Genomic DNA, 24,878 nt, shown 5'->3' with positions numbered 1-24,878 from the left:
GCGCCAACAAGCTACTCATGACTCCAGCAGATGTTTCTGCTTTGGGGGGCCCAGAGAAATTTTATAGGGCTTTTCCTCCCTTCCAGGGAAAAACTGCCAGAACAGTCAAGAAATGGGAAATATATAGGCCTGCTCACATTTCCAAGTTGGGAGGGATATTATGTCCAGTAAAAAGAATCTCGGAGAGAGGAATTCCTGAAGACGCCATCTCACAACAGCTATGTAAAATGTTTACCAGAAGAAAGACGAAAAGCTCACTTGGCTTCAGATTTCCCTGTGTATTGGAAACCGTGTGCATGTTAGAGGAGTTAGAATTGATAGCCATTTATGGTAAAAACACACCTGGGAGTCAATCAGGACCATCCTCCCCACCCCCACCCCAAAAGTACTGCAAATGTAGTCCTCTGAATTTCTGCATTGTCTTTTTCACTTTTTTTCTATCTCCCTTAAAATAATTTAAATTGTGAGTCCACTGAGGGAGAGAATGTTTGCAGAAGGACTGTGAGTCTTTTTTTCTTTTAAACTGACCATGTACTCCATGGTATAATTTTGTTCCTGAAAAGGACAAAAGTAGTAATTCTCCTTGAGTGGGAATATGAGAATTTCAGCTATCTCAGAGGACTTAACTTCATTTTGATGGTATTGTTGGATCTTGAGACAAGTCTATATATACAATCATGTGATAAATATCTGAGAGAACTGGTCACATGCAGCTCATGTGAAGTAAAACCATGGATCTGTGCAGAGCTCTAGTTCTGGGGTTAAAATTTCTCTTTTAGAATAAAGTCCAGAATGCAAGGGAGAGAGAAGCCTACTAATCCACTTGCTAGACTTGTTTATGTAACTGGTGGTAAAGAGGATCAGCATGGAGAACAAGGCTGCTATAATTCGCCACGCTTTTTTCTGTGTCACAAAGTTGTCTGCTTGAACCAGAAGCAGCTTAATGCAAAGCCATTCTGATAACCTTTAACGGGATTATTGTTTTGTGATATTATGTGCTCAAAGCCATGTATAAATAATTAATATAGGGAACATGATTAACTAGAAATAGTATTACAGCCCATCTGTTTAGTCACTTAGATTTTCTTATAAGTAGTCCCAGCTTATGTTCTATTTGCTTGAAAGAACAAAAAGTGGTTTTGAGATGATGCTATTGAGGAATTGTTCTGGGAAGGAAATGTACCATTCACCTATTAATATTCTGATAGGGCAATTATCTAGTTTACTGTTAAAAATGAGGTGCCAGGAAACCTCTAGGAACCTCCCTGTGATCTCTGAGACGAGGCAACCTCCACCTGTTATGTGCTCCGTAAAAATCTATACGTTTTAGGAGTCCAAATTAATTATTTTATTTTGATTTAATCGAAGTTAGCATTTGCAGGATAAGTAATACTTGGCTCAATTGAAAAGGGATAGCCCACCAAACTGGGGGAAACCTATACAAAGACTAAGAGTGGAAACTAAAGCACATTACATCTGAACACTAAAATTCATATACATACATAGCACATAAGTGGTAGGGAAAGGAAGGAGATGGAACTAGTTAGCTATGCAGAGACAAGATCAAAAATGGACTTCCAAACCATAACAAATGGATTAGAAGAAAAGCAAAGCAGTTTCAAGGTGGCAAGTTGCAAGGTTGGTCCTGGGACATGATATTGCCTTGAGTGGGGAAATATAATAGTAAGAATTAGAGGGAAGCTAATAGAGATAAAGAATATTTAAGATTTTTAATTGATCACCCTTGCTCATTGACTAATGTGGGAATAACGGGAAAGGAAAGTCAAAGATTATTCCTAGTTCCTGGCTTGAGCAACTGGTTGGATAGGAGTACAATTCACTAAAACACTTGCAAGTGTGAAGGGAAAGATGGATTCACTCTTAGATCTTGACTATAGGGCAATTATTTCTGGGCATCCTCAGTGTGTATATGGGTTCCCAAAGCAGTCTATGCATTTTCATTTGTTCTATAACATCCATAAGATAATAAAGGCAATTAGAGGGAGGCTCACTGCTGGTGCCATGCTTCCTAACCACGATGACTCCCTGAGTAGTCTTCTGGGCACAGCAGTTTCTCCTGCTGCTCTACGATGCCCGTAGATGCTGCTCCTGGCTCTTCCTGAAGAAAATGGGAAGGGTGCTTCTGCTCTGAATTGTTGCCAAAGGCCAAATCATCATGAATTATAATGATGCTACTCAACTTCTGACTATATGCCTTCTTTGTTAGAATTTCAAAACTAGATGAAGACAGATGGAGAACAAATATCATCTCACTCCCTCCATTGTCTTTGACTTCCCCTGGTCACTTTGACTTTCCTTCTTCCCAGCCTAAAACACAAAAGTACCCTGCACATGTGCTCACATGAAAAAAATACAAATGTCCACAGTGGTCACCTGCTTTCTAGTTCTGCAAAGGGCAAGGACATGAATCTTTCTTTGAGCTAAATTCAGAAACCTTGCTAAAGTAACAACACCATATGGGATTTTTATTCCATGTCATCATGGATTATGGAAGAAGGGATCCTTGAAGTTAATTTAAATGGTGACTTCTCAAACTCTAATGTGTGTATGAATCACAGAGAGACCTGCTAAAATGAAGATTCTGAATCTGTGGTTCTGTTACCAGGACTCTGAGCTTGCATTTTTCAAAGCTCTGGAGTGGTTTGGAGGTTGCTGGTCTGCGGCCCATGCTTGGAAAAGCAAAGTTCCCTCAGAGTACAGATGAAGAAAAGAAGTCACAGGCATTAATTTAGTGCAAGGCAATCATTCCATGTTGCTTGTGTGTACAGTTAGTGACAGATTAGAAAAATCAACTTCCCTAACTCTCACCCCACTGTCCTTTGTGCCACAATCAGCAATATTTCCCTCCAGTTCAAACATCATAATGTCTACATCTCATTTTGGAATCTAGAGAAACTCTCTGGTACTCATCAGAGGAAGGAAAAAAAAATCTCCTCAGAAAAGGTGATGAGATCCATATTTGCTAGTATTTTGGAGTTTTGTTGGTAATTGAAAGTTAATTACCTACTATTTTGCTAATCACCCATGAGACCGTGTGTGGTGATTTATTAAACCTTTGAACATGCACATGTAACAAATTTCCATAGGTAAAGTAAGTGCTTCATAGAATGTGGTTTTGTATTATTAGAAAAGTACCTATAAAATAAAATCTTTTTTCCTTTTAAAGATACTTGAATTCAAAGTTTTAGTTTAAAATTTGTTTTAATACATGGATGGAATTTTCCTGGAGGCAAAGTACTCTGATCCGATCAGACAGGAAACTGTCTTCCTTCATGTGTTGTCCTGCAAAAGTGCTTCTAAAGGAGGGAAGTTAATGAACCCTAAATCTGAGAGCACAAAAAATTGGGGTGCTGAAAGGTGGTGTAGTTCAGTAACACAGACTAGATTGCGGGGATTGCCCCCTCCAACTGAAACATTTGGTCACCAGTTTATACCTGGATTTCTTTAAGTTTTATCCCTTTCCTGACCCCTCCCTTCTTAATGCCGCTGCTTAGGTTTAAACACATGCTGGCAGGGAAGCAGATGGACTCCACTCGGAGGCTGGGAAAAAGCCAGCAAGACTAGTGCAAGGTGCTCCTTTCTGACCTTGAAGTAACTGCAAACTTGATCAAAAGGGATCTTGCTCCCTAGGGAGAAGAGATAATGCAGTCTTCTTGCCGGCTGGAAACATGTCCTTTCCAAAGGCGGCCACCTCAGCTGGGATTTGTATGGGGAGTTCTCCGCAGGATGTGCTGAAGCTATCAAGCCCATATCCCCTGGAATGTCTCCTAGGATTCAAGCACTGGCCAGAGAACAGAAATGAAGTAGCTGTTTCCAGCCATTTACAGTTCTTCTAAATATGAGAAGGAAAACGTGTGGAGACGTTTTAGCTCAGCAGGGTCCTCAACTGGGCATTTTAGAAAAGTTTCCACTGCTTCTGGATGCATCTTGTAAATTTTGCATCTCGAAGAATGCTCTCCCAAAATCTTTTAGGGATACTAAATTCATTCAGAGAGGGAAAATCCCTCTTGTGTTAAACAGCAACATGCAATATTTATTGAACATCTTAAAATGTCTTCCCAAATTAATATCTGATTCAAAAACAAACAAACAAACAAAAAGCCAACAGTTGAACCAGCAAGTCAAGCTCTGTAAGCATATATTCTATTCATAAATCAAAGAGAGGGATTAAACAGCCCTTCACCTCTATCTGAAAAGTTTGAGAGGGCTATAAAAATGGAAACATATTAACTGTGTCTATGAAAATTTATATGTACATATAGCCCTAGGTTAAATCAAGTGCTGGGCTTAATGTAGAATATAAAAGACTCATCATTTACTTTCTCTTTTATGAGAGAATATGCTTTGGTAGAGGAATTCATTCAACATTCGATAAGTATACTTCTTTATTTGAGACATGTGAATAACTCAACAGGGAGGGAATTGATAGTGGCTATGAAAAAAACAAAGACATGACATTAGTTCATGGGAATGGATCCAAAGTGATTTGAATCTCTGTAGACTCTCTGTAAATAACCTATAAGCCGCTACAGAACAACAGAAATACATTTTAAAAATTGTCTCAGTAAGATCTAAATACAGTTAGCTAATCATATATATTCAAGGACACACAGATTATTATAATTGGGAAAATTAAGTTAATTATCATTAGTTAATACACACTATAGATGGGTAAAAATTTCTACATGGAATTATATATTTTAAACCAGTGAAGATATTTAGAGATTGCTCAGATCATATTGCTGTCTAGCAATGGTTTGATGTATAAATTGAATCAGCAGGCCTACAGTGCTTTTTCAAATTTGAGAATACCTACCATATATGAAGAATCTATGCTACTCATTGGCTGTTTAATTTTATAAGTCTATAAAATAATGCAACTGCACATCCTAAAGAAGAATAGAGAACTGATATCCTGTGATCCTAAACAAACCCTCAGACATATTTTGTTTGGTAGCATAGTGTCATTGTGGTTGTTTTGAGAAAGTATACTTGTATTAGGTTTAGCATTGATTTTCTAGTTTTTAGAAGGCCCTATCATTGCTTATTTTCTTATTTGTAGCTGCTTCACACATTTAAATTACTTCCCTAACACTTGAGGGCATTTGAGTTTGCGATATGACTTTATTATCAGACTTCAAATGTTATAATCCCTCCCTTGATATTACACACTCTTTGAAAGCAACACTGTACTTCCTTGATTTTCTCTCGCACCAATTATCACAGTTTCTTAAGTAAATGGATATTTCTTTCATTTATTCATCTAATCCACAAATCTTTACTTTGTACATGCTCTATTTTAGATAACATACTAGTCAATGAGGATAAAGATGAACAAGACAGACTCAGTACCAGCTGTCGTGAATTTTAATGACTAAACGAGGAAGGATTTGTTTACTGATTGACAAAATGTTCCTATCTTAAATCTTTGCCATTATACCTTAGAAAGATAAGATTACTATTGTTCTTCCAGAAGAAAAGAAAAGATATAAAAATATGTATATGAGGGAACTGTATTCCCTCACAATTCATGTTGAAGTTCTGTCCCTCACTACCTCAGAAGGTCACTGTTTTTGGAGACTGAGTCTTTAGAGAGGTAAAGTTAAATGAAGAAATTAGAGTGGACTCTAATCCAATATGACAAGTAACCTTAAAAGAAAAGGGAATTTGGAAATAGACACTGAGGGAAGACCACATGAAGACACTGGAAGAAGACAGTCATCCACAAGGAGGAGAGAGCCTCCCAGAAGAAACCAACCCTGCTGGCACCTTCATCCTGGACTTCTAGCCTCCAAAACTGCAAGGAAATAAATTCCCAGTCTATGGTACTTTGTTGGTACTAGCAAACAAAGAGAGTACCTTTTGTTTTAAATCTGAGAAGCTTAGCTTTAATGATTGAGTCCAAATTATAGTAGAAAAGAAAGAAAGACCACATTGGCAATTATTTAAGAAGTATTTTTCAGTATCATAGGTAAGTGACCTGACAGCATAATTTGCAGAGGTCCCTTTTGTTTATCTTATTTGCCTTAACCAGTAGGGCACCAAAGACTTCCAGTTCTTTAGCGATCCAGACCTGGAGATTCAGGAAAGAAACTTAGATAGGCACAACTAAACCCTAAAGTATGAGGACATAGAAAGAGGGAGACATTTGAACCAACATGTCATTTTGAAGATCTTATATTAAGAATAATCAAATTATGGGATGCCTGGGTGGCTCAGTCTGTTAAGTGTCTGCCTTTGGCTCAGGTCGTGATCCCAGGGTCCTGGAATCGAGTCCCACATTGGGCTCCTTGCTTGGTGGGGAACCTACTTTTCCCTCTGCCTGCCACTCTCCCTGCTTGTGCTTTCTCTCTCTTTTTCTCTCTTAAAGTCTTAAAAATACATATCTTATAAAAAAAGAATAATCAAATCAAATAATCAAACACTTATAAAAAGATTTAGCCCTAAAATTATCTAAAGAAGTAAAATATCAAAATAAACCAAATGCATTCTGCCATCAAATAACATTTTGCAGTATATTTATTTGTATTGAAAGATATTCCAGTATGAATATTAGTGAAAAAGATGGTATAAGATTGGTTCCTAATTTTTTGAAAAAAATAAATGACACAAATATATGAAAAATGGTAAAAAATATATGTACCAACATATGCCACAATTATCTCTGGGTGATGGTGTTATAACATTTTTTCCTTAATCTTTAATCAATATTTTACAATATTTCTTCAATAAATGTGTTATTTTATATAAAAATAGCTCAAAATGTTATCTTTTAAATATTCAAAAATTTTAAGTTTAAATTAAAATTTTAAATGTCATAAGTCAATGTTGTGATTACATGCTTTGGGTAGGACAACCATGGGAAGTTTTTTGTTTTTGTTTTTAATGTAAGGTCTCATATGAATAAAAGGCACACTGTAGAAAATATAGTTGATGATATATTAATAGAATTGTATTGTGACTGATGGCAGCTACACTTGGGGTGAGCACAGCATAACATATAGAGAAGTTGAATCACTCTGTTGTACACCTGTAACTAATGTAACATTACGTGTCAACTATGCTCAAAAAAATTAAAGATGTAAGGCCCCATATAAATATAGTAGACTGATCTTTGACAATGGGGCAAAGGCAAGACAATGAAGCAAAGATAAACTTTTTAACAAATGATACTAGAAAAACTGGACATGCACATGCAAAAAAATGAACCTAGACACAAGCCTTTAACCTGTCACAAATATTAACTCAAAATGGACATAGAACTAGCTATAAGATACAAAAGTAAAAAACTCCTAGAAGAAAACAAAAGGGAAAATTTAGATGACCTTGGATATGACAATGACTTTTTAGATACCATGCTTTTAAGATACCATGATCCATAACAGAAAGAACTGATAAGCTAGACTTCATTAAAATTAAAACTTTCTGCTCTGCAATAAATGATGTCAAGATGATAAAGAAACAAACCACAGATTAGGAAAAAAGTATTTTCAAAAGATATATTTGATAAAGAATTGTTATCCAAAAATATGAGGAACTCTTAAAGACAATTAAAACACAAACAACCTTATTAAAAAATGGGCAAAAGATCTCAGTAGACACCTCACTAAAGAAGATATATAGATTATAAGTAACCATAAAAAAAGATGTTCCACATCAAATGTCATTAAGGAATTACAAATTAGAACAACAATGTGATATCATTATGCATTGATTAGGATAGCCGAAATCCCAAATACTGAGAGCACCAAATACTGGTTAGGATGTGGAGCAACAGGAACTCTCATTCATTGCTGGTAGAAGTGCAAATGATACAGACACTTGGAAGACCACTTAACAGTTTCTTGTAAAACTAAACATACTCTTACCATACAAACAAGCAATCATGTTCCTTGGTATCTACCCAAAAAAGTTGAAAAGTTAGGTCCACACAAAAACCTACACACAGATATTTATATCAGCTTTATTCACAATTGCCAAAACTTGGAAGAAACCAAGATGCTCTTTAGTAGATGAGTGGATAAATAAACTGTAGTACATCCAGACACTGGAATATTATTAAGTACTAAAAAGAAATGAGCCATCAAATCTTGAAGAAAACATGGAAGGGCCTTAAATACATGTTACTAATTGTAGAAAGCCAATCTGAAAAGGCTACATAGTGTATGATTTCAACTACGTAATATTTTAGAAAAGGAAAAACTATGGAAATGGTGAAAAGATCAGTGGTTGCCAGGAGTTAGAGGAAAGAGAGGGATAAATAGGTGGAACCCAAGGATTTTTAGGGCAGTGAAACTACTCGGTATGATACTACATGGTATATACATGTCATTATATACATTCAGCCAAACTCATAAAATGTATAACACCAATAGTGAACAGTAATGTAAACTCTGGATTTTTGGGTAATTGTGATGTGTCAGTGTCAGTTCATTGATTATAAAAAATGTATCACTCTGGTGGGGGATGTTGATAACGCGGGAGACCATGTATATGTGGGATCTGGGGATATAAGAGAGATCTCTATATTTTCCACTGGCTATTGCAGTGAACCTAAAACTGCTCTGGAAAAAGAAAAAAAAAGCAGTTTGGTTCTCAAAGCAATATAGATTATATGGTTTTGAACATTTAAAATCATAACTTCCAAATTCCAATAAAAGCCAATGAATTCTTAGTGTATTCCTGAATATATTGGGGGAGTTCAAGGTGAGTCCACCAATGAATATAAACAGTAGTGATCTGTTAATAATGCTAGAAAATGAATCAAAGATGGGTAAAACATTATCCTTCTCTGCCCTAATAGAACATACTCTTAGTAAAAAACTAAGAATGTATCTAAAATTGGATGTGATTTTCCTGGCTTACATAATGGCCACATCCTCTGTAGTCCAATTGTATGTTCTCCCCCATTTCATTCAGGGATATTTATGCTGTACCCATTTATATCTGTCATTCCTTCCTTACACCATCCATTTAATGTATCTTTGCTCCTCAATTCAACAAATATTTACTGAGCTAAGTACTCTGCAGATTATGGAAAAATTAGACTGATATAAACATCTATATAACCAAAGCAAACTGTAGAATGTGCCAGTGACATAGAATAATCAAGGCAATTCATAGTGAGAGAAATAAAATGAAGTTTAAAAGCATGTGGAAAGACTTTGGACTTTTCAAGGATGGGAAATATGTCAACAACAAAAGTGGGGAAATTATGATATAAAAATAGAAGGAAAAGTATAGGCAAAACAATAAAAGGTAAGGGAATTTGGGATATGTTTTAGATAAAATGAACAGCCTATTCTGGTGGGAGAGGAAAAATGAAAATAAAGAAGCCTTGGGAAAGAAGATTGGAAATGTTAAGTAGTAGGTGTGTGGTTGAACATGATGAATATCCCAGGAGTATTCTTGGTACAGAATGTAGCAGTAATGGAAAACCATTAAAGGAACTTAAGGCGTAAAGTGATTATTTAGGGCTATGCTTTAGGAAGATTAACTTAGTCACATTTAAAGAAGGATGAATTTGTAGCAGAGACATTTGAGTAGTGCAACTTATATACTCAGTCTGACACACAGCTGAGAAAATTCACACAAATATTTTTTGTAAATGGGATCATATTTAATTTTCATATTTGTAGAAGTGCTAAGGTAATTGATATTTAATGCAATTTTATTGAGAATTCTTTTGTAAAGAAAATAGGCTTAAAGAACTGTGCTCTCCTATTTACAAAATGGATTTGTATATATTAATTTAAGGCAAATTAACATAACATAATAAAATAAAATTAAAAAAACTAATGATGTACTGTATGTTGGCTAATTGAACATAATAAAATAAATAAATAAATAAAAATAAATAAAATAAAATTATGAACTAAAAAATATACAATGGAGTAAAATCAATTTCACAGATATTTACAATCTTATGTTTTTGTAACATTTTAAGGTACAAAAATTACTAGGACATTATTTCTGTTGTTGAGTTTAACTTGGTCTGTTTTAGATTTTAAACTCCTGGATAGTAAGTAATTTCTTTGTGGATTAAACAACAACAACAACAACAAATATATATATATATATATATATATATCTCCAAGAATTTAGATAGATCAAATTTTGGACTAACGATATCAGATAATATAACATCTAAAAATCACTAAAAATTACCTCTCTGAATGTTTACTCAAATTATACGTAAGAGACTATGGGCAAGTTTAAGTAAAGTAAAAAGGGCTAACGTAATAGTTGTCTCTTTTTTTTCTTTTCTTCCTTTCTTTCCTTTTTTTAAAAAATTATGTTCAGTTAGCCAACATATAGAAAAACAATGAACTTGACAGTGCCCACAGGGAGGATAATGAAAACTTACTGTTCTCCTTAGAAGGTGATTGTGCATAAGAATCCCCTAAACTTGTCCTAAGTGTCTTGATTCTGTATTTGCTGCATCACTCAGTGGGCATGTGGTTGGTGTAAGGCCAATAGCAGTCGTACAAAGTACAATGACTTTATAGGAAAAAAAATGTTTTATATACTGACCAAAATCTAATTCATATCCTTTACCCAATCTGTGAATCCTGTATATTTGAGGAAAAGCAGAATTGGCAATTAAAAATCTAGAGAACTGTAACTGAGATTTTCCTCAAGTCCTATACCATTCCTCAGGTTTTCCACATAGAAATAAAGCAGATGATATGATACTTTATTTGGAAAACCCAAAAGACTCCACCCCAAAACTGTTAGAACTCATACAGGAATTCAGTAAAGTGGCAGGATACAAAATGAATGCACAGAAATCAGTGGCATTCTTATACACCAACAATAAGACAGAAGAAAGAGAAATTAAGGAGTCGATCCCATTTACAATTGCACCCAAAACCATAAGATACCTAGGAATAAATCTAACCAAAGAGGCAAAGGATCTGTACTCAGAAAACTATAAAATACTCATGAAAGAAATTGAGGAAGACACAAAGAAATGGAAAAACGTTCCATGCTCATGGATTGGAAGAACAAATATTGTGAAGATGTCAATGTTACCTAGAGCAATCTACACATTCAATGCAATCCTTATCAAAATACCATCAATTTTTTCAAAGAAAGGGAGCAAATAATCCTAAAAATTGTATGGAACAAGAAAAGACCCCAAATAGCCAGAGGAATGTTGAAAAAGAAAAGCAAAGCCTGTGGCATCACAATTCCGGACTTCAAACTCTGTTACAAAGCTGTCATCATCAAGACAGTATGGTACTGGCACAAAAACACACACATAGATCAATGGAACAGAATCGAGAGCCCAGAAATGGACCCTCAACTCTATGGTCTACTAATCTTCGACAAAGCAGGAAAGAATGTCCAATGGAAAAAAGACAGTCTCTTCAACAAGTGGTGTTGGGAAAATTGGACAGCCACATGCAGAAGAATGAAACTGGACCATTTCCTTTCACCACACACAAAAATAGACTCAAAATGGTTGAAAGACCTAAATGTGAGACAGAAATCCATCAAAATCCTAGAGGAGAACACAGGCAGCAACTTCTTTGACCTCAGCCACAGCAACTTCTTCCTAGAAACATTGCCAAAGGCAAGGGAAGCAAGGGCAAGAATGAACTATTGGGACTTCATCAAGATGAAAAGCTTTTGCACAGCAAAAGAAACAGTCAACAAAACCAAAAGACAACCAACAGAATGGGAGAAGATATTTAAAAATGACATATCAGATAAAGGGCTAGTATCCAAAATCTGTAAAGAACTTATTAAACTTAACACCCAAAGAACAAATGTTCCAATCAAGAAATGGGCAGAAGACATGAACAGACATCTTTCCAAAGAAGACATCTAAATGGCTAACAGACACATGAAAAAGTGCTCAACATCGCTCGGCATCAGGGAAATCCAAATCAAAACCTCAATGAGATACCACCTCATACCAGTCAGAATGGCTAAAATTAACAAGTCAGGAAAAGACAGATGTTGGCAGGGATGTGGGAAAAGGGGAACCCTCCTACACTGTTGGTGGGAATGCAAGCTGGTGCAGCCACTCTGGAAAATAGTATGGAGGTTCCTCAAAAAGTTGAAAATAGAGCTACCATATGACCCAGCAATTGCACTACTGGGTATTTACCCCAAAGAAACAAATGTAGCAATCCGAAGGGATATGTGCACCCCAATGTTTATAGCAGCAATGTCCACAATAGCCATACTGTGGAAAGAGCCAAGATGTCCATCGACAGATGAATGGATAAAGAAGATGTGGTCTATATATACAATGGAATATTATGCAGCCATCAAAAGTAATGAGATCATGCCATTTGCAATGATGTGGATGGAACTGGAGGGTATTATGCTGAGCGAAATAAGTCAATCAGAGAAAGACATGTATCATATGATCTCACTGATATGAGGAATTCTTAATCTCAGGAAACAAACTGAGGGTTGCTGGAATGGTGGGGGATGGGAGGGATGGGGTGGCAGGGTGAAAGACACTGGGGAAGCTATGGACTATGGTGAGTGCTGTGAATTGTGTTAAGACTGTTGAATCACAGACCTGTACCTCTGAAACAAATAATACATTATATGTTAAAAAAAAAAGAAGAAGAAGAAGATAGCAGGAAGGGAAGAATGAAGGGGGGGAAATCGGACGGGGAGACAAACCATGAGAGACTATGGACTCTGAAAAACAAACTGAGGGTTCTAGAGGGGAGGGGGTGGGAGGATGGGTTAGCCCGGTGATGGGTATTAAAGAGGGCATGTACTGCATGGAGCACTGTGTGTTATATGCAAACAATGAATCATGGAACACTACATCAAAAACTAAAGTTGTAATGTATGGTGATTAATATAACATAATAATAAAAAAAAAGCAGCATGACTTACTCATGACAAGTGCTTTGAAGGTCTTGAGATTTTTCAGAGTAATCTCTTTGTTAAAAAAATTAAGCTAGACATTGAGTCAGCAATAATGGCTTATAGCAACAGGTTGATACCATTGATTTTTTTTCTTATTGGTGACAACAGGAAATGTCATAGGATAACATGATGCTTGTTTGTTTTCTCTGTTCTTTGAAGCCCATTTTTTTTTTTCAAACCTTTACCATACTTTTTTTTTTTTTTTTGCTAGAGTAGAAAAAGTTCATTATTGGAAGGTAGAAAATTGAGAAAAGTATGAAAAAAACACACAATATTCTTACCATCTAAATGTTTAACTATCATCCACAATTTAATTTACCTTTGTGTTCTTTTGTACATGTGTAAATTATTTTCCAAAAAGCTAGTATACTGTATATGGTTTTACAACCTTGCCTTTTTCTATAACATATCCTATACAATTTAAAAATTATTTTTAGCTGTTAGTATTATACAGTTATTGGCTATTATTAAAAGCATGCTATTTTTTTTTTTTTAAGATTTTATTTATTTATTTGAGACAGAGAGCATGAGAGGGAGGAGGGTCAGAGGGAGAAGCAGACTCCCCGCCGAGCAGGGAGCCCGATGCGGGACTCGATCCCAGAACTCCAGGATCATGACCTGAGCCGAAGGCAGTCGCCCAACCAACTGAGCCACCCAGGCGCCCTAAAAGCATGCTATTAATAACTATACAGAATGCCAGAACTAGAAAAATTTTACTCTATTTAAAATTCCAAAAGTCTTGGATTTACCTATTATAAATTTTCCTTATTGCAAATAACAATGCTGTCTCTAAAAATACATAACTCCAGGCTCTACTATTTTCTAGGTTAAAATATTATAACACAATTGCCGAGTCAAATATTATAAACATATTTAAGCCTCTTGATAATTTTGTCAAGGAAATTCTAGGAAGTTATATCAATTTACACCACAGGGCAGAGAGTGAAATTATCCTAATTGTAGCTCTCTTAGGACACCATTAGTTTTAGATGCAGAAAAAAATTTTTTTCACGTTATTCTTTTTTTTTATTGCTAATGAGGCTAAAAACTTTCATATGCTCATGGGTCATTTACACTTATTTTTTTGTGAATTTTCTTTTAATGCCTTTTGCACATTTTTCTGTAGGGGCATATGTTTTCACCTTAAAGATTTGTATGTTCTCATAAAAAAATTAATAGTGTTATTTATCTGCCACATGCATTAAATTCTTTTCTAGTTAATATTGATTTTTAATGTAACTTGAGATTATTTTTGATATGGTAAAGTTTCATTTGTAACTACTTAAATATCTTTTTTTTTTTACATTTGTGGTTAATATCTTTGCTTAAAATAGTTTCCAAATAAATATTAAAGTAGATATAGTACCTTCAACTCAACACATATTTATGGGATGAATTCTAAGTGCCTAGCAGTAATATAATCAAAATAGACATTCTAGGGGAATTAAATATGCTGTCTCTGCCCTTAATCTTCATGTATTTTATTTTTCTTCTTGTGTACTCATTACATCATATTAGGCATAAGTTATAGTCCCCTCCCCAAAAAAGTAAACTTTGCCTAAATAAAGAGGGATTTTAAGTGAGTCCAGGACTATCCTAGGCTTCTGTTTTACAGACATTGCTTTGATGGGCTCAGATAATCCTGACCAACATTTGCAGTTTACTAGATTCAAATATCCTGCCCTATGAGGCTTGAAATTTGTCATACTATTGTCAGTTCAACATCCTATATGCCATGTTGAACCCTGAACTCATAGGTTTATTCAGATCCACAGCCATAAACTAATTTTCACAGTATATTTACAATCTGTGTCTAGCCTGCATCATGATTAGCATTTTAGTATCTTCATGAAAATGGGAGTGCTGTGCTGAGTGATAAACTCCTTGGCTGGGCTCCTTGGCTAGGTTATGGTGGTGTTGTGTTCAGGAGGTCCAGCTAATGCGGCACCAGTGTCCTTGGACCCTGGCTAATAATTTGAATGTCCACATCACTGGGATCACCCAGAACTGCCCACCTACCTGTTTCTGGACTTGGATCCCTGACTGTTGTCAGACTCAAATTCCTGAATCAGAAGCCTACTCTGCATAACAATCTGTGTCTAGTTCAAGACCAAGTTGAAGTTAGCTTCTTGGACCACAGTCCTAGTTACCTCCTCTCTTAGCAATAAACTGAGAGTATAACAGTTAATAAGAACATTTGAGTACAGTACACTTAAATAAATTTCAGAGGAGGAGTATCAGGGTAGGGGTTGCTAATGTTTTATTCAGGAAGGGCTTTTCCAGGAAAATGACATTTGAACAGAAACCTGCAGGAAGTCTGGGGTTAGGAATGTGAATATCATAAGGAAAAGCATCCAGGCAAAGGGAACAGCAAGTGCAGAGTCCTTAAGGTGGAATCATACTTGGAGTGTTTGAGGAACAAGAAGATTAATGTGATTGGTCCTGAGTGAGTGAAAAGGAGAGCACCTGGAGATGAGATGATGAGGTCAGGGAGATAGCAGGACCAAGCCTTGTAGAGCTTGCTAGTCCTGGTAAGGACTTCTCATTCTAAGTGAGAAGGGAGCTAATAAAAGCTTTTCGACAGAGTAGTGATATGATCTGATTTATGTTTTAAAAAGATTACATTGACTGTTACAATAAACTCTAGAGAATGTAAGGGCAAAAACAGGAAGAACATTCAGAAGGCCATAGCAATAATCCAGGTAAATAATTATGGAAGGCTGGGAACATTTTCTTAGTCCATGTGGGCCACTATAATAAAAAACTAGTGGGCGCCTGGATGGCTCAGTCAGTTAAGCTTCTGACTCTTGATTTTGGCTCAGATCATGATCTCAGGATCATGAGATCAAGCCCCACCTAGGGCTCCTGTGCCTGGGTGTGGACCCTGCTTACGATTCTCTCTTTCCCTTTCTCTCTGCCCCTACCCACCACCACTCACATTCTCTTTCTCTGTCAAAAACAAAAAGCACATACTGGGTACATTAAAAGCAACAGAAATTTATTTCTCACAGTTCTAGGGGCTGGAATTTTGAGATCAGTGTGCCAGCATGGTTAGGTGAGGGCCCTTCCAGATTGCAGACTTCTTGTATGTCTCCTCACAGAGAAGAAAGGTCAAGGGAGTTCTGTGGTGACTATTTATAAGATGAATAATCCCATTCACGAGGCTCCTCTCCATGACCTAATCAGCTCCAAAGGCCCCATGTACCAGTGGCATCACTTGGGGGGTTAGGATTTCCACATATGAATTTGGGAGGACAAAAACAGGTGCTAGTGTTGGATTTGGATGATGTAATTGGATTATGATTGTATTTTGATGGTGGAACTAACAGAAAATACTGATAGATTAAAGCAACATGATTGACACCTCCAGGATGTTCATAGTGAATACCTAGAGGAGTGAAGGTATAGTTAATGGAAACAAGCATTTAATTCTGAGAGGAGAAATAAAAAGCGTGGCTTTGGATATGTTAGGTTTGAATAATTTATTAGCTATCTAAGTGATAATGTTGACTGAGATCTTAGATATATGAATCTGGAGTTCACAGGAAGAGATCTGGGTCAGAGAAGTACATTTATAAATCATAATACAAATTGTATTTAAAACCACGAGAATGGATGAATGACCCACAAAATGAGTATAAATAAAGAAGAGAATAAGTACTGAGTGAACTCTCAAGTAAAGGAGCACTGTGAGAAAGCAGTGGCCAGCAAAGTAAGAGAAGGATCAAGAAGCCATGAGAAAGAAGCATTTCAAGAATGATGAGTGATCAACTACATTCAATGCTTGGGATGATTCAACATATTCACCTAGAATTGGCCACTGCCTTCGCAATGTGGAAGTCACTTTGACCTTTTCAAAAGCTCCTTTTAAGTTAAAATTTTAAAAATAAAGATTTTTGTATCGGAGGGATTATGTTTACCTGAAGATGTGTATTTTAAGAAATTATTTTTGACTGTGTTGTTAAAAACAAAGTAACAGGGGCGCCTGGGTGGCTCAGTTGGTTAAGCGACTGCCTTCAGCTCAGGTCATGATCCTGGAGTCCCGGGATCGAGTCCCGCATCGGGCTCCCTGCTCGGCAGGGAGTCTGCTTCTCCCTCTGACCCTCCTCCCTCTCATTCTCTCTGTCTCAAATAAATAAATAAAATCTTTAAAAAAAAAAAAAAAACAAAGTAACAAACAAAATTTTAACATGAACAAGTCATAGCACAGCTGTTATTCCACTAATGAAAGATATAAATGAAAAGATAGAAATTCAGAGAAAGACAGTTAGATGATCAAGACAGTTTATGGTAGGTTAAGATAGAATACCTTAGTCTAAAAACCAAAAATTCTGGGGCGCCTGGGTGGCTCAGTCGTTAAGTGTCTGCCTTCGGCTCAGGTCATGATCCCAGAGTCCTGGGATTTAGCCCCGCGTCGGGCTCTCTGCTCAGCGGAAAGCCTACTTCTCCCTCTCCCACTCCCCCTGCTTGTGTTCCCTCTCTCGCTGTGTCTCTGTCAAATAAATAAAATCTTTAAAAAAAAAAAATTCTAACCTATTTGAAAATATGCAGTAAATAAGAATAAGATTGATGGGTTTGTCCTAAATTCCTGGATTATGTCACTTAGCAGGTATGCTCTGATGTTTGAAAAATGATGCATTTAGTTATAGTAAAAATACAAACATGAACACATACACACTCAATCTGATTGTTTAAAAGCATTTAAAAGATGTAACCATACATTGATTCAACCATCATCTCACTTTCCCTCATTCACATAACATTCTCACTTTTTTTTTTATCCAATTATGTCAATGGTCTGTTACGGTAATCAACCTTTTGTCTCAGTTTCTTAGCTCTCTGGCCACTTTCTCTTTATGATGCCCATCTGGACAATATCAATGCTAATTGCACAAAACTGTTTATATTGTCCCATTATCTGCCCTCTCAATGAGCATTGTTGGAGGAAAACATACAACCATACCAGTTTGTTTCCCTTAAATTCATGAGCTTGGGTGGCTCAGTCCGTTAAGGGGTTGCCTTCAGCTAAGGTCATGATCCTGGGGTCATGGGATCCAGCCCCAAATCAGCTCTGCTCCCTGCTCAGCAGGGAGCCTGCTTCTCCCTCTGCCCCTCCCCCTGCTTGTGCTTTTCTCTCTCTCCCTTTCTCAAATAAATATGTAAAATCTTAAAAAAAAAAAAATCATGACCCTTGACACGAAAGGACTCCTAAGTGCAACCTGAAGTTTCCCTGTTACATTTACTCCTCTGTACAAGAAGACTCTTCCATCTCTTTTCTTTTGTTTTCAAGTGCCAAGTAATTCCCTCTCTATCCCATTTTCAAGATAGCAATGCTTCTGATTGCATTATTAAAAGTCATTATTAAAAATCAGAAAAAACAAAACCAAAAATCACCACATGCTTTTTTTTTTTTTTTTTTTGACAGATCTACCAACTTAATTCCATCTATTCCCATATCCATATACTTTGTTTAATATCTTGGCACAATGAAGCTTATGTTTGTATCCTACTTAAGCTACTCTATCAATATATGTACTAGATTTCATCCCTTTGCCTTCTAAAATATACCAGTTTTTCAATTACCACCACTGTATTCTGCATCAACATTTCTCTTTAATGGTCATTCTCAGCTATATACAGTTATTTTGTCCATCTAAAATAAATTATCTTGAATATCTAGTCTTCTCCATTGACTGCCCAATTGAAACCATAATGTCATTAATGAAATAGTTTTTGTAAACTTGCTGTCTCAAATAATATTTCTTTCATTCTCTCCTGAACTCATTTTGATCAAGTTCTGGACGGCAGATGTTTACTAGAAAAGAATATAATGGAAATTTCTGAAGAATAGAAAGGCTTTATATTTTGTTTATATTTTGTTTAATATAATATATATATTATATTATATATATAATTGTTAAAATTCATTGAACTGGATTCATGAGATCTGTGTACCATAGGTAAATTATGCCTCAAAAAAGGAAAAAGATGGGGTGCCTGGGTGGCTCAGTCTATTAAGTGTCTGCCTTAGGCTTAGGATCATGATCTTGGGATTCTGAGATCAAGCCCGGTGTCAGGCTCCCTGCTCAGCAGAGTCTTCTCCTTCTGCCTGCCCCCACCCCCCCACTCATGATTTCTCTCTCTCTCTCTCTCAAATACATTAATAATTTTTTTTAAAAGAAAAAGATAAACTAGCCCTACTTCCCATTCCCATTTCTCATCAAATAAAACAAAACAAACAAACAAATACATACAAAAGAACTCATATGGACGGACAAGTTTTAAAAAGGAGAATCTCTGGAAGAAGTGTGAGAGAGGGCCAATTCAAAATAAAAAGAATTGCCAAGTGACATAATACGTATAATGGAGATTAAAAATCGGAGATTCTTATTTCCAAGTTGTATAATTTTGTCCTTCAGTGATTAGTTATCTAGATACAATGATAGAATAGAATACAACAGTTTATCCAGGTTAAAGAATTTGTGAATACTTAGGCATGGGATTTAGCCAGTGGAACAGGTGAAACAATGGAACAATAATCAAACAAAAGGTGTTGTTGAAATGTCCCTGGAGAACAAGTGTGATTGGGGAGAGTGAAAAAATGAGAGGGCATTTTGTCAGATAGCAGCATATTAGAGTGTAAGAGATCATAGGTTGACAGCCATCTATACAGAAATGAAAAGAGCACTGGCAATAAAGTATAAAATCTCTGCCTTTCACTAGTTTAAATACCTCGGCAAAGTTACATTACTCTTCTAATGCAATTTCATCAGAAATGAAAGGAACATCCACTGACTCCCGTATTAGTGACAATGTTGAGGTAATTTATACAAAAACATTTGGTGATCTGTTAAACCTCATGCAAATATAAGGGATTATCAGGAAGCACTTTTTACCATCAAAGGTCTAGTGTTAACTTTAATTATTATTTAGGAAATGAATCAGGTCATTTATTGTAGCCATTTCTTAAAAACTAGTTTTTATGTGCACTTAAACATGTCTGTCAAAATGTGTGTGACTCAAAGCTTTGCCAGAAAGTCATTAATTTTATTGAGCTAATCAAAGAAAGGATTTAGATTTTAGCAAGTATACCTTTTCCTTCAAGAGATTTGCATGAAACTACTGAAATCCAGTAGCTTTAATTTTAATCAGCAATTCTTTGAGGAAGTTCTTTAACAAAAACCTCACAGCAGATGCTCACATAATACAAAATGTATCCATTAGCTAAACATTAACACAACACAATACATTAACTTGATGTTTTCTTTGATTAACAAACACATTTTCATAATATAACAAACTGCTGTGATTTTATTGTTACAGATGCATAATTTTGTGTGTATGTGGGAGGAGAAAATACTCAATTAGGTCCTGATTAAAAAACTAGCATCTCATAAACAATAAATGATTTCAGGTTTTTAAAAATTATTTGTCCCATGATTTGTATTATGTTAGACAAAATGTGAGCCCAGCGAAAAAGGGTATCATAAAAGATATTGTATGATGAATGCTATAGCTTCTATTTTGCCTTTTTCCTTTCATGGAAAAGACACGTGTTAATTATGCATAAAATTTTTCTTACAACCATATTTTAGAGGATTTGCTTTACTACAGGTCTTATGAATCAAATAGTTTTATTCCTTTTTAATTTTCTCTATAATGAATATTCTTTTTTTTAAGATTTTATTTATCTGTTAGAGAGAGAGAGAGCACAAGCAGGAGGAGCAGAAGGTAGAGGGAGAAGCAGGCTCCCCGCTGAGCGGGGAGCCCAATATGGGACTCAGTCCTGTGACCCTGAGCCAAAGGCAGACACTTAACTGACGAGCCACCCCAGCATCCCATGAATATTCTTTTTATAAACAGTAATATGGTACTTTGGGGCAAGTTTATGGACCTCTTGATATGGATTAGTTTCCTAGGGCTGCCATAACTACCATGAGCTGGGTGGTTTACAACAACTGACATTTATTGACTCAGTTCTAGGGGCTAGAAGTTCAAAATTAAGGTGTAGGCGTGGTCATGCTTCTCTGCTAGCTCTGGGGGATAGTACTTCCTTACCTATTCCTAGCTTTGGGTGACAACTGTTAATCCCTAGAGTTTCTTGGCTTGCAGATGCATCATTCCAAAGTTGGTCTCTGTTGTCACATGGTCTTCTCTCTATGTCTTTGTGTCTTTGCTCCTCTTCTGATAGGGACACCGATCGTATTGGATTATGGCTCACCCTAATTGAGTACCCTAATCAACTATCTTAACTTGATTACATCTGCAACAATTCTATTTCCACATAGTTCTCATTCAGAGGTACAAGGAGTTAGGACATCAACGTATCATTTTTGGGGACACAATTCAACATATAACAATGTGTCATGTTGAATATGTGGGAGGCCAGTTGCAGGGCTAATATTCCCTTTGCAGCCAAAATCAGAATGTAGAAAGATTCCAGTCTGACTTGAAAGGGAGCATAAATTGCAACCCTAAAATAGGACTTCTTGGCATAAGGATTATTTTGAGCTGGTTATTTTTAAGAAATGGTGGATGCAGAACCTATGAAACCTAGTAGAGGTTACCCTTACATTTATAAGATAAATCTCCATTTCTAAGGGTTTCTTTCTCTCTGTACCACAAAGAGGAGGATAACTAAATCTTAGAAACCTTTGTAAGTGGAGAAGGCTAAGACTTAAATCTACATAACAATTTTACCTTTGTTCACTGCTGTGCTTTGCCTGATAATCCGCCACAACTGGCTTCTGCCTCCCTCCCAATATCTTCTTTTGTTTTTAGTTGAAGATGGTATTTAAGAGAGTGACTTGGGCGGTTTCTCAGGAGTTGCTCAGCTTTCCTGGGTGTTTTCCAAGTATAAAGGAGGTATATATGTTGGTAAGCTTTTTCTCTCTCCTGTTAACCTGTTCTTTTTTTTTTTTTTTCTTCTTTTTCTTTTTCTTCTTCTCTTTCTCTTTCTTTTTCCTTTTCATATTTTAATTTATTTTATTACAGAGGGGCTCAGCCAAGAATCTAGAAGGGTAAAGAAAGAATTATTTTTCCTCCCCTACAGGTTCAACTTTTAAGATTGTTACCTGAAACTGGGTTTGCCTCGTGGTGGGTGTGAACCAAAAGACAACCAAGCCAAAAATAGGGAAAGGAAGGGTTTTACTTGCAACAAGTAAAGAAGAACACTGGGGATATTTCTTAAAGTAGCATCTTAAACAACAAAATTGGGGAAGTTTCAAATTAAGGTTACACACTTATCCATGAAAGGCCTTGTACAATGCAGAAGTAAGCATGGAATTGGGGCAGAAGTCATCTCAAGTTGACAGTCCAGATTGAAGTCATGATGGCTGGCAAAGGGTTAACATCATCAAGTGTCTGGCTTTAGTTGGTCTAATATTTGAGGGCTCACAGAGGTTTAAATCCTGCAAAGATAACTCAAGAATGTGTGTCAGGTCAATACTTTGAACCAGTACTGGGAGTTTTATCACTGATTTATTGTCCCTGATATGAGTAGGGCTATCTCCTGGCCTAATAGTGGCTGGTTGTTCTTACATTCTTTTGTTCTCTCAAAATCATTATCTACTGGGGTCTGTTCTTCTGCATATTCTAGGCAGTTCTGCAAGAAATGTGCATTGACAAGTGGTACTGGTTAGGCATAGATCACAAGATGACCAGGGACCTAAATGACTTACCTTACTTATGTCAAGAAGGCTTTCCATGGACCTCTAACTCCTTCTGCTTCGCAGGTAGACATTGAAAATTCTCTAGGATTGTTTGCAAGATTAGGGTCACAATAAGTTATATCTGACATGAGGCTTGGAAAGCCACCTGTCATCTCAATTGCCAGGACTCTAAGATGGAGAGGATAATTTTTAAAAACATTTTATTTGGAAAGAATTATAGCATCACACGAAGTTATAAAAATAGTAGAGAGGTCTGGTGTACCTTTCATCCAGTTTCCCCAATAGTTATATTGTACCTAGTTATAGCATTATGTCAAAACTAGGAAATCAATATTGGTAAAACATGTGTAAAGTTCCGTGCTATTGGATCTTGTGTAGAATCCTATAACTACCAATGCAATCAAGATACAGAACTACGCCATCACTGCAAAGATATCTTACGTGCTACCACTTTATAGTCATACTCACCACCTTTCCCCCACTAGCTAGGGATTCACCTGTTTATAGGATTGCAAATCCTGAAAGAATTTGAAATAAGTTAGATTTTCCTGAAGCTGACAAGTGAAAAAAAAATCATGAGTTTGGTTGACTTCTGGTATGGTAAGACCAGGAATAAAGTTTTATAAGGTCAGTCTCTGGCCGTGCAGTCATCAGAATTTATTTAAATACTTTGAGGCATGGTTTGTTCATTTTTAATCTAGCTTACAGAGTTATTGTGCAGATGTGAAGATGAATGGAAAACTGACCTAAAATCTAAAACACAATTTCTCACCATACCATTTGCTGGCAGTTAGTTAATTGTAACAGGCCCAGGGAGTGTGTGACCACCACCCACCTGAACTAATCCAGTCCACACTTGGAACCTGAGCGAATCCTTTTGATGTTGCATGATCCCAACTCTGTCCCTTTCTCACCTTTGCTACAATTTCCAAAAGTACCTAAACCATCCTGTAGAAACAAACAAAGCTCATGATATTAAATTGAACGAGAAATGTCAATGGAAGCGAGTAATGACACCTGGAACATTACTGATTTATTATTTTGTCTTGTCATCAATTTGTATCTTTGTAAATAGCCAAATAATTAAGATGAATTTATATTATAATGAAGCAGCTACATGGGTTGAGACAGAGAAAATGACTAGAAATCATTGTTTTGGGACTACTCAAACGTAGTAATCTATCTCACGTTCTCTATGAAGTACCCAACAAAGTCAACGTAACAAAGACTATAACCTCTGTGCTTAAAAATGCAAGAATTGAAGTTACGTTACAGATTATTGATTTAAAATCTGTTACATTAACCTAACCAGGCATGTATTAAGGTGGTGAGAGTATTTAATCTTAAATTGAAAGACCGTGACTTTTTTTTTGTGATGCTCAAATCACTGTCTTATAATTATTATTCTGCAGATAATTATTTTAACAGAAAATTGCTCTATATCTCCCCCCACCCACAGAACTCTTGAAAGATATCTGGAAAATAGCATAAAGATATTCTTACTCCAGAGTTAAATGTGAAGAATATTTTTTAAAGTTTGTAGATTATTGGCATAGATAATTTTGAGTCACTATAGCTTTAAAAATCCTTTCATATCCCCCCACTCATCGATGACATCACCTTTCCTAGGGAGCATTGAGAGACACACTTGGTGTTTGCTTTTATGCTTAGATTCAACTACATGCCTGCTCTCCAGGAAACACCCTGAATACAGGGTTGCCAGATTTACCAAATGAAAATATAGAAAACCCAGACACATTTTGATTTCAGATAAAAAGCAAAAGATTTTTTTTTGGTGTATGTCCCAAATATTGCATGAGATATACTGCTCCTAAAAGAAGAAAATGTTGCTTATCTGAAATTAAAATGTAACTATGTGTCTTATATTTTATCTGTCAATCCTAACTGAATGGGTTGATTTTTGACCCTTAGGGAAGTATTGCTATGATTATATCTTCTTGCAGATACATAGCACACTGCATCTCCTGAGCTAACCTTCTCACATAAGGGGTTCAACTTCCCAGGATACTCTTAGAACTACTCCAGTGAAATCTCATTTTCTTCTAGGTTGGTACCATTGTTGTCTCTCTCTGTCTCTTTTTATTCTCTGCACTTGAAGTAGACCGAAGTATCTCAGAAACAACGTTAAGTTTTTTTACTACTTACTGTATGACATTAGACATCAAACATAACTAGTTATTTCCTCCAACTATAATGTCTAAGGTTCCCTCCTGATCAAACATTCTGAGGGTCTAAGTCCAATTTCAGTGTGGCAAATTGTGC

Source organism: Mirounga leonina, unplaced genomic scaffold (assembly GCF_011800145.1).
Source record: "Mirounga leonina isolate KUSES-001 unplaced genomic scaffold, KU_Mleo_1.0 Mir_169, whole genome shotgun sequence".
Taxonomy (NCBI): Eukaryota; Metazoa; Chordata; class Mammalia; order Carnivora; family Phocidae; genus Mirounga; species Mirounga leonina.
The sequence above is the reverse complement of the archived record's forward strand: the minus strand, read 5'-3'. Positions refer to the sequence as shown.